We start from the raw sequence: 11,064 nt of genomic DNA on the forward strand, positions 1-11,064 counted from the left end.
ATATACATCATCTGTTCTATGTCCAGACATTTATAATCAAAAGAAAAAAAAAACTGTGTTCATTACTCCAAAAATTTACTTTGTAGATTGCCAGTGTTAATTCTAAATGATAACTCAAGCTGAATGAATTGTTTTGTCTTTAAAATTCATTTTGAAATGAATTAGAGAAATATGAGAAAAGAAAAAAAATTAGTTTACCTATTAACTGCTTTCTATATTTCAAGTACTCAGCTAAATACATTCATCATCTCACATAATATTTATAAAACTTTGGTTAGCTACTGTTTTTAGTTACTGTTTTTAATCTCCATTTTACAAATCAGAAAAATAGAACACTGAAAGATTACATTAATAAGCCAAATTCACATACTTCAATATGGTAGAACAAGTGAATTAAAATGAAACAAGATGCTATGAATACAAATGTCTTTCACATATAAGTATGCTCAGTTAAACTGTATGCATATGCTAAATTCTGAGCATTTCTGCATCCTTTATCTGTCTGCATTTGTCTGAATTTTCCTATAAAAATTCTTTTTTCCCTGAAAGCGTATAAAAGATTCTGCTTCCAAAAATATGTATTTACTTTACCCTTTCTCTGTAACTATACTGATTAATTGCTTTGTGATATTTTCTTTATCTAGAGAGAAGTGATGGGCAAAAATGTCATGTGTTGCATAGAGGTAAATAAACAGAAAGAGACCACCAGTGGACAAAACTGCTGATCACTGGTGATGGTTCTAAGACCATTTTCAGAATGATAATGAAAGCACAGTCTGGGCTGCATAAATTTGGCAGAAGAAAATAGCAAATATAGAACATTTTTCAAGAAGCATAGTAGTGAGGGGAAGCAGGAGGTAGTAATTTAGAGAAGAGTCATAAATCAGTTTCTTTTTTAAATTAGATATAAAGAATTTACCGTTAAAAAGAAATGCAAAAAGATATTGAAAATTCCAAAATGAAAAGACAGAATTGAAGGAGCATGAGAGAGGTAGAACAAGTAAAAGGATAAAGAACATGGCTGCGGGTTTTAGGTTTGGCAAGGAAGAAGGGTATTTCTGTTGAGTCTGGAATTTAAAAAAAAGTAACAATGGGAGAAAATATCAGAACCACTGTCCTTTGGAGATTAATCTTCAGAAAATGTCTAAATGGGACAAATTTTAACATATAAAGAATGCTCAAAACTTATTACAAAAGCAAATAACCTAATTTAAAAATGAACAGAAGATTTGAACAGATATTTCACCAAAGAGGATATAACGATGGCTAATAACTACATGAAAAAAATGTTCACTATCATTAGCTATTAGGGAAATACAAATTTAAACCATGAAGAGATACCACTACATACCTATTAGAATGGCTAAAAGTATTCTGACAATACCAAGTGCTGCTCAGGATGCAGACAACTAAAATCATACACTGCTTGAAGGAATGCGAAAATAGTACAGCCACTTTGAAAAACACTTTGGCAGGTTTTTGTTTCATTTTTGTTTTAAGTTAAACATGCACTTACCCTATGACTCACCAGTCCCATTACTGAGTATTTAACTTAAATAAATAAACCTTATATGCATACAAAAACCTCTACACAAAATGTTATAGCAGCTCTGTTTATAACCACCTAAACTGGAAACAGCTGGACTCAAATGCCTTTCAGCACATCAACTGATAAATGAGCTATGGTAAATCCATACAATGAAATACTACTCAGCAATAAAAAGGCTAGGACTATTGATATAGGCAACAACTTGGATGAATTTCAAGACATTGTGCTAAGTAAAAAAAGCAGCCTCAAAAGGTTACATAATCTATGATTCCATTCACATGACATCCTCAAAAAGCTGTAGTGATGGAGAACAGATCAACAATTGCTGAGGCTTAGGAATGGGGGAGGGTATGTCTATAAAAGGGTGATAGAACTGTTCTATATCCTGATCATGGTAGTGGTCAAACTTTATATTACATATAATATTACATATTATATTATGTATTATAGTATTCATATTAAAATTATATTAATATTATGTATTTATATTAACATTATATTAAAATATAACACTTTATATTACTATTATTTATATTTAAAATATATAATATATAAAATAAATTGTGTGTGTTAAAAATCATAACACAGTACACAAGAAAGTAATTGTACTGAATGATAATTTTAAAAATATGTTTCAGAGCTGGTCTGATGAAAGAACATAAAGCAAAGTGAGAGCTAAATTGCTTTGTATAACAAAATAATTAGCATTACAGAGTTGTCTTCTGGCTGCAAGTGTAAAACATTGGGAAACTTGGAAAGAGGTTGGGAGAAGGGAGAACTTGCAAAAAACACCCCAGCATTTGGGGTAGCCAGTGAAAATTCCCTGATACAAGAGTAATCAACAAAAAACATCAGTTGGTATGTGTTTTCCTCTTTTCTTGGTGATATTTTCCCTCCGTTACTTCCAGATTTTCAATACAAAATCTACTTCTTGTACAAAAGTTTCATGTTATAGTGACTGCTGAGTATAGAAGAACTGGCCTTTGCCCATTTATGGCAGCAGCTGGAGCCATATGCAAAGAGAAGAACTGCTGAAGGAAATGAGACGGTAAAAGAGAACCAAGAATCCAAAGGAGTAGAGAACGGGTGAAAAGCAAATAGCCCTCTATTAAGGAGTCTTCTGTAACATTGTGATGTGTGTTCGATCTCCCATGACATGAGATTTACGTCTAGCCAAGGAAAAGGCAAGGGGGCTCGGGGACACTTGGGTTACACATATATAACTAGGAAACAGAATGCAAAAGTACCCTCTGAATTGTGCCAATGATAATCACCATTTGGGAATTTGGCAAACATAATTTCCATAATTTAAGCTATTTGATATGTAGACTCTTTATATAGAAGACATTTTTCCACGAAGTCAAATGTGCCCTATTGGGATTATAAATTATTATATCAGATTCTAGCAATCACATTATTAACTTTCCCACACCTCTGTTAACTCTCACACTCACCATTTTATTGCAATGCTATTAACTCTATAAAAATCCACTTGAGCATCTGATAAGACATTGAAGATAGTGGTGTTCCACGTGACATCATGAAGTGACCATCTATCTGTCATCCCTGGTTAACTTATGACCTCCTGGACACCAAACATTCTCCAAACCAGTAAAAGCCTCATAATGTACTGAGAGCTTTTATGCCATTCTCACACTGTCCACCACACTATCTCAATCAAAGCATGCTAAAGAAAAAAGAATGATGTCATTTGTATGCAATTATAAGAGAAATGAGAAGTTTACAAGGTTCTGAAAAATTCTATAACATGTATATAGCACAATCCTTTGGTTTTACTGCAGATTTGGTTGAAAAATACAGTAATATGTAGCACTCTGTTATTATTATCCTGGAAAGAATAAAACTTTTACAAGACTTGTGGCTCTTACTTCACTTTCATTCACTTATTTTGAAACTACAGTGGACCATTGAACAACACAGGGGTTAGGGACACGAGCACAACCCCCACACGTGCCTTTGAAAATCCAATATAACGTTTGATTCCCCAAAATCATTAACTACTAATAGCCTACTGACCAGAAGTCTTACTGATAAACAGTCAATTAACACACATTTTGTATGTGTATTATATGCTGTAGTCTTACAATAAAGTAGACTAGAGAAAAGAAAATGTCATTAAGATTATTTCTCTCCTCTCACAACCAAAAATAAAACAAAACAAAAACCCCCTCTCTTGAACCCATCTTCTCTGCCACCTACTACCCCTTTGTAGGAAAACTCAAAAAAAGCTGGTGGAAAGAGTCTTCACCACCAGCTGTCTCCAATCCTTCTTCCCTCCATTCCCTCTTTTCTCGGTTTGGTTTTGTTTTCAATTGTGGATAAATACAATTTATGCGTGGATAAATACATGTATGTATTTATAGATAAGTACAATTATGTTATGACATAAAAAAGAAAATGTCATTAAGAAAACCATAAGTAAGAGAAAGTACATTTACAATACTGTACTGTATTTATAAAAAAAAATCTATATATAAGTGGACCTATGCAGTTCAAACATATGTTGTTCAAGGGTTAACTGTATATATTTTCTTTTATCCCTCACCCCCTATTGCTATATCGCTCTGCTGGGGCTGACACAACAAAATACCACATACTAGATGACTTCAACAACAGAAATTAATTTTCTCACAGTTCTGGAGGTCCGAAGTCCAAGATCAAGGGTCCTCAGGGTTGGTTTCTGGTGAGGTTTCTCTTCTTGGCTTGCAGACGGCCTCTTTTCTTTGCTCTTGTGGGAAGGGAACTTATTCTGGTGTCTCTTCAGTCTTCTTATAAGGTTATCAGACCTATGGGACCAGGGCTCCACCCTTATGACTTCATTTAACCTTAATTACCTCCCTAAAGGCCCTGTCTCCAAATACAGTCACATCAGGTACACAGAGCTTCAACATATGAAGTGGGCCACATTCTGCTTCCTATTTAGGGGGATACACTCTGTAACACTTGCTTTTGTTCAATCTTTTTTTTTTTTCTTCAAAGACACTGCTTAACTTTTAATCACCCTTATTTCCATTTTCTGTTCTAGAGTCTGTGGAGAAACAGTTTAAGACTACCCAGTGGTTGCTCTTACCCATTCAGCGGCCCCAACAGTGGGAGCTACAGACCAGTCATTGATAGCCGGCTATGCAATCCACTCGTCCTCAGGGAACTTGCTGAGGAGGCACGACACCGGAGCGCCTTTACACAGCGGGCAACCTCAGTTTAAGTAGCAGAAAACTCAGGAGCTGGAGTGGTCCATTCACCTTCAAATTCCCCATAGTCATGGCTTCTCAGCAGAGGTACTCTTTCTCAGTTCTTCCGTATCTCTGCAGTAGACACCAGGCCCGACCGCCCGTGGCTGCTCATGGGAGGCGGTGCCACGCACGCGCAGAAAGTGAGGGTGGCGTGGAGCACGTCAGATTGGCGGAGTGAACTTCTCTGTTGCTGCGTGAGACAGTATTGTCCACATGCACAGAGGAGGGTCTGTGTTACATAGAGCATTGGTAGGCAGGTTACCATAAGACACCTCTGTGAGAGGCTGGTGGTCAGCCCTGGACTTAGTAACCATTGGGAGTCTCGGCTCTCAGAAGGCTGCCTGGATCTGATTAGCGACGGTTCCGGAAGTGAAGCAGCCAGCAAAGGGAGTGGCTCCAGGGGCAGCCGAAAACTTCAGCACAACTCCCTGGCCAATATTCCTGCAGGATGTTATACACACCTACCAGCTGAGTTTTCAACTAACAATGGCACAAGCGGCTACCGCCAGCTTCTCCCAGGTTCTCTTTAAATTTATGATGTAGATAACACCGCTTTTCCTTTTGTAGCTGTAGTGTTCCATTTGGAAGTCACAGCTGGTGGCACCCAAGTGGGAACTTGCTACAAAAATTTAGGATATCCTCTTCCTTTGCTCGAAGGACATCGAGGGCTCTGGATATTGTGAACATTTCCCTTTAAGTTACAAGAGGGAACCCCGAACAACACTGTATGGACTTCATTCTGGGTTGAAAGACTTTTTTTTTCTCTTTTTCTTTTTTTTTAATGAACTGTTCTGATTTTATGGAGAAATTTGCAGCAAGACAGAGCTATACCTTGTGAAGAATTTACTTTTTTTCTCTCTACGACAATCTATTTTACTAAAAATATGTCTCTTGTTTGTTTTCTTCAGTATAACTATGTTCAGAAAGACCCTTGAATCTTCAGCTACTGATTTAGGAAATTGTATGATCTGAGTGTCAAATGTAGCTTCTGAGTTCCTGAATTGAATAGTGCTGCTCTCTGATTTAAAATCAGTAACATGGCAAAAAAAAAAAAAAAAATGTGCACCATTTATTTTCCTCACATGAAAAGTGATGGGAGGAAAGGTATACTTCAGTGATGTGATTTGAAGGTTTTGGCAGCACAACAGACACTGAGATATTCAGCCTGTTAGAGAAAGGGTAAATATGTACAATAAGGGGGGGGGGGAAAGAAGAAAGAAAAAAGAAAAAGAACAAGCAAGGAAAAAAATAAGAAAAGAAAGAAATCCCAATGTATGGGTTAACTAATTAATTGAAAATACTGTAACAGCTCATTGGGCAATTTTGTAATCAGATGAGCCCAAGGGATGAATATGATCAAGTTTATAACAGTTCATTTTCTTTGAATGCAGCTGTATACAATGCCCCAGGAGGTTCTAGAAGCAATGAAACTACAGCGACTCTTTTGATTAATAACATATTCAATCCCTAAAATCCATGAACAGAAACACATACTGTTATGCCTTCGAGGGTATCCATAATGCTGTGGAGCCCCTTCTGGAGGGAGAGTGAAGTAGCTGGAAACCTCCTGTGAATGACCATCTTAATTGTGTTGCCTTCTTAAAGATGGTCTTTTAAAAGTTTTTTTTTTTCATTTTTTCTTTGTATCTAAGTTCGTAGGGTTAAACTATGCTGTGATTGCCATAATTGTTATTTCTCCCCCAGTGATTTTATAGCCAACAAGGGCACATTAGCACCCACTGATTCTTTGTGGAAAATAATCTATTTAAAGATACTTGCTTCAGTTGAATCTTTTTTTAAATGCTTCACTCCATTATTTTATTATGGAGAAATCTGCACTAAGGCAAAACTGGAGCTTCCAAAGAATTCACTGGTCTCCCTATTTATTCCTCCCTGGAAGTCATAAGCCTCCGTTGATAGCAGCCCAGATGGGTGGTAGGGAAGCAATTATGATTAAAAACATGATGGGAATTCAGAGAGCTGCAGGATGTCTGCAAATATCAAGGACTCTTGTTAAGGGCCTAATCCCACATTTATTATATGACTTCTTTCTTAGGGTTGCCTATCTCTCAGTAATTACTGGGTTATCAAATGTATATATATTTACTGTAGTACACATAGACTGCTTTAGCTGTTTGAACAGTATTTTATATATTTTGGTTAGAAATATCTGATAATATCTAAAAATCTTTTTCCTTTCAATTGAAGGAAATTTACTTTAAAAGAATGCAGTAAACAAATAAATTAAGTAATATGATTTTGCTCAGCAATGTCTGGCATATATAGTAAATGCAAATTTCCTTTTCTTTTATCCTCTCCCCCTAAAGCCAAGTGTATGTCCTTTAGGGAAGGGAGAAAAACCTACAGTAACTACAATATAGGTAATTTTTTAAAATTAAAATAACCTTATTCCTTTCAATACTTTTGAAAGAAAGGGAATAAATGGTATCTAAAATAAGGTAAAATTCAAATTTTAAAGTATAATATGTACCTCAGAGAATATAGTTCTTTGGGGCCTATGTGGTCCTGTTTTATAGTGTTTTCATTTTGTGAAAAGTTGATGAAAATTGTATCTCATTGATGTCAGGTGGTATAGGTAGTAAAATCAGCTATAGTTCCAGGCTGGAGAATCTTTGGGAAAATAGCAACTTAAGGATAAAATGGAGTCGAGGTCGATGATGGCTAACAAACTAGTTAATAGATGATTATAAAATAAATATTTGTTCAGAGAACAGTCAAAGATATACAAGGAGATATAAAAGGACAAAGGAAGTAGCATGGTAATAGTTGAAAGGAAAAGTTTGGCTTCCATATACATTGTAGCTACTAAAACTTTTCAAGGCTACAAGCACGATGACGCAACTCTCATTCAGAGCGATGCTAGGTTATTAGCAAAGCATTGAACAGCCACAAAGAATTATCTATTGTAGGTGAGGTATTAAATCACATGTGAGTTCTCTCTTAGGAAAAATTCAATGTGCACACAAGCAAGAACAAGTATGTTTGGCGAATGTTTAAAATACCAAACTGGGGGCGCCTGGGTGGCACAGCGGTTAAGCGTCTGCCTTCGGCTCAGGGCGTGATCCCGCCGTCATGGGATCGAGCCCCACATCAGGCTCTTCCACTATGAGCCTGCTTCTTCCTCTCCCACTCCCCCTGCTTGTGTTCCCTCTCTCGCTGGCTGTCTCTATCTCTGTCAAATAAATAAATAAAATCTTTAAAAAAATAAAATAAAATAAAATACCAAACTGAGGTTAAAACATTCTATCAGAATTCAGAAGAAGAATATACCATATAGCTGGAGGGATTGAAGGGTTAATGATAACGTAGCATGTGAAGAGTACATAAACTTGAGTCTTTAGAGAGTAAGAAAATAGGAAAGAGCTTTTCCACAGGGAACAGTAATATAAATAAGGGAAATAAGGTTGGAAAGCAAAGGAATTGCCAAAGGACTGGGACGACTCCACAGCCTTATGTCAGACATAAGGCTGGAAGGAAAGTGGGAGCCAGGACATATACAATGCATGGGATTTCTTTTCCTTTTCTTCCCTCTTTTTTTTTTCTTCAGTTTGGAGTGGTTCCACTTACAATTGCTATATAACACATGAATCTAAACTTTAGTTATGGTTTAAAAGAACCATCTCGTATGCTTATAGATTTTGTAGCTCCGAAATTCAGACAGAGCAGAGAGGAAGCAGCTTGTTCCTGCTCCCTGGTATCTGGAACCTCATGTAAGAGGTTTTGAAGGATGATTTTGTAACTGGGGGCTGGCATCATCTGGAGGCTTATTCATTTACTTATCTTCTGCCCGTACAGGACACTTTGAAGAATAGGGCTTTGCCTGAGAGTCCACATGTGGCATCTCCATGTGGCTTGGCTTCCTCACAGCATGCTGACTCCTGGGTTGTTGGAATTCTTACAGGGTGCCTTCGGACTCCAGAACTCAGACTTCCAGCAAACATGTTGGAAGCTGCATGCCCTTTTATGATCCAGCCTCATAAATCATATGATGTCATTTCCACTCTATTGGTTGAAGCTGTTCCATACATCTGTCTAGATTCAAAAGTAGGAGATCTACACTTCATTTCTTGATAGCAGGGTTCTCAATAAATTTAGGGGTACATTTTTGGTTTTGTCTTTTGGGGGAGCATTTAAAGATGTTCATATGAATGAATGAATGAATAGTAAGTGTTGAATCAGTGATTTGTAGATAAAATATATTTCTCAGAAGTATACACTGATAACTGATCTCAAGATAAAAGGTTGTTAGAAGTTGGAAGGGAATTAAATTTAGATTCCCATGGGACCCTCTCTAAATTAAAAACAGGCACTGTATTAAGTACTTATCAAATTATATTTCTAGTTCTTAAATATGTACAGTGAGTTTTATTTTTCCTATTTCATAGATGAGAAAATAGAAATTCAAGAAATTGACTTGCTGAAAGATTTATAACCAATAAGTGGCAGAGACCTGATTTCCAATCAAGACTGAGTTTTGTTAAAGTAGGTTCTTTTTCTACCAAATGTGGTGGAAAAAGAAAAGAAGGTTTCATTGTGAGACACTTTGTGAGGTTAGAATTGTTGGGATTTAGTTGACAATTGGATGTGGAGGTGGTCAAGAAGAAATAAAGTTGAAGATAAATCATTGTCTCCAACATTACCTAATGAGGCAGATATTGGTGGTGTCCTTCAAAACTGGAGAAGATAGAAAGAAGAACAAATTTATACTGGTTGGCAAAAGGAAAATAAAAAGGATTAACAACATAATTTCAAAATGAAATTTTATTAAGAATTTCAAGACAGCAACAGCGGAGCATTAAACCAAACACCAGACCCCATGACTAACACAAATCCCACTCCCATGAAGGTGGCCCTGGAAAGAGTTCAGTCTGGGGTAGGTTCCATTTTACAGGATGGGAAGACTTATCTGGAAAAATAAATCAGCTCAAAAAATCCATATATATTCAAGGGTGAATTCTTTTTAAGGGCAGAGTGAAAAATTAAGGATAGAGTGTTAGCTGACCCTCAGGTGTGATTATTTAGAACAACCTCTTTGTATCCCAAACTAGAGGGAGAGAGAAAGAAAATTCACCTACTTCAGAGAGCTGGTACTGATCCAGGGAAGGAGAAAATACTCTGGAATCAGCCTTACAAGTTGTATGTGGTAGACAAAATCTTTATCTAGGAGACAGGATATGGAATTTTGTGCCTTTTACCACTCACTAGGTGAGTGGCCTTTAATAAAATATTTCATCTCCCTTGGTCTCATATCTTCATTAGTTACATGGTAGTTTGAGCCAGATGTGTTTATTTTTTCAAATATTCACTGAGTTTCTTATTTTGTTCTAGGCACCAAATATACCCTCCATAAACTGTTGAAACAAAATCCCTGGCACTCTCTACATAGAAAACACTAAGATTTATTGTACGCACACAAAAAATAAAACAATGATATATCAGAAATAGTAAAGAGCAGTCAGACCTGGGAGGAACCCCAGGTCTCCCTCTTACCACTGTGTTAACTTGATCAAGCTTCTTAACCTTTCTGTTTTTCATTTTTAAACTATGAAGTGCGAAAAATGTTGCTAACCGCCAAGTGATGCTTGAGATCCCTGTACATTCATGTATGTGACGTGCCTAATTCAGTATCTGGTGCCGGATACTTAACTGTATAAATGTCTATGAGTTTCTTATTCTCTCTCACCCCTGAATATGTATTTCAGATTCTGAGGCATAGTCCTCTCAATATTAGACCATCCATCAAAATAAGGATAATTCCCAGATCATCTCTCGGGACATTTCTGAATACTGTTTAAAAAGCCTCTACAAAATGACCTTTTGTTTTCTTTTGACACAAAATTTAAACTTAGGCCAATTCTTCCAAGCCACGTTAATGTGTATGATGGATATCTGGAGTTCCTTTTCTCTCAATGTAGTGATTCTTACCTTTGTTGTTGTTGTTGTTCTTGGATCTCTTTAAGAATGTAATGGAAGCTAAGGACACTTTTCATTTTAAAAGCACCTACACATGAAATAGAAGGCAATCTCACTCTGATACCAGGCTCCTTGGTCCCCTGAAGTCCTTCCATGTACCCCAGATTAAGAACTCCATTGCAATCCAAACATACAGTTATTTACTACAGAAGATTCACATTTTATTCTGAAATTCATGAATTCCAGGTGGTTGCGGAGCTTGATAAATTGTTCTTTACCATTGCTAATATCATGAAGGGAAAGCTTCTAATCGATTCGATTTCACAG

Source organism: Ailuropoda melanoleuca, chromosome 1 (genome assembly GCF_002007445.2).
Source record: "Ailuropoda melanoleuca isolate Jingjing chromosome 1, ASM200744v2, whole genome shotgun sequence".
In the NCBI taxonomy this organism is placed as follows: domain Eukaryota; kingdom Metazoa; phylum Chordata; class Mammalia; order Carnivora; family Ursidae; genus Ailuropoda; species Ailuropoda melanoleuca.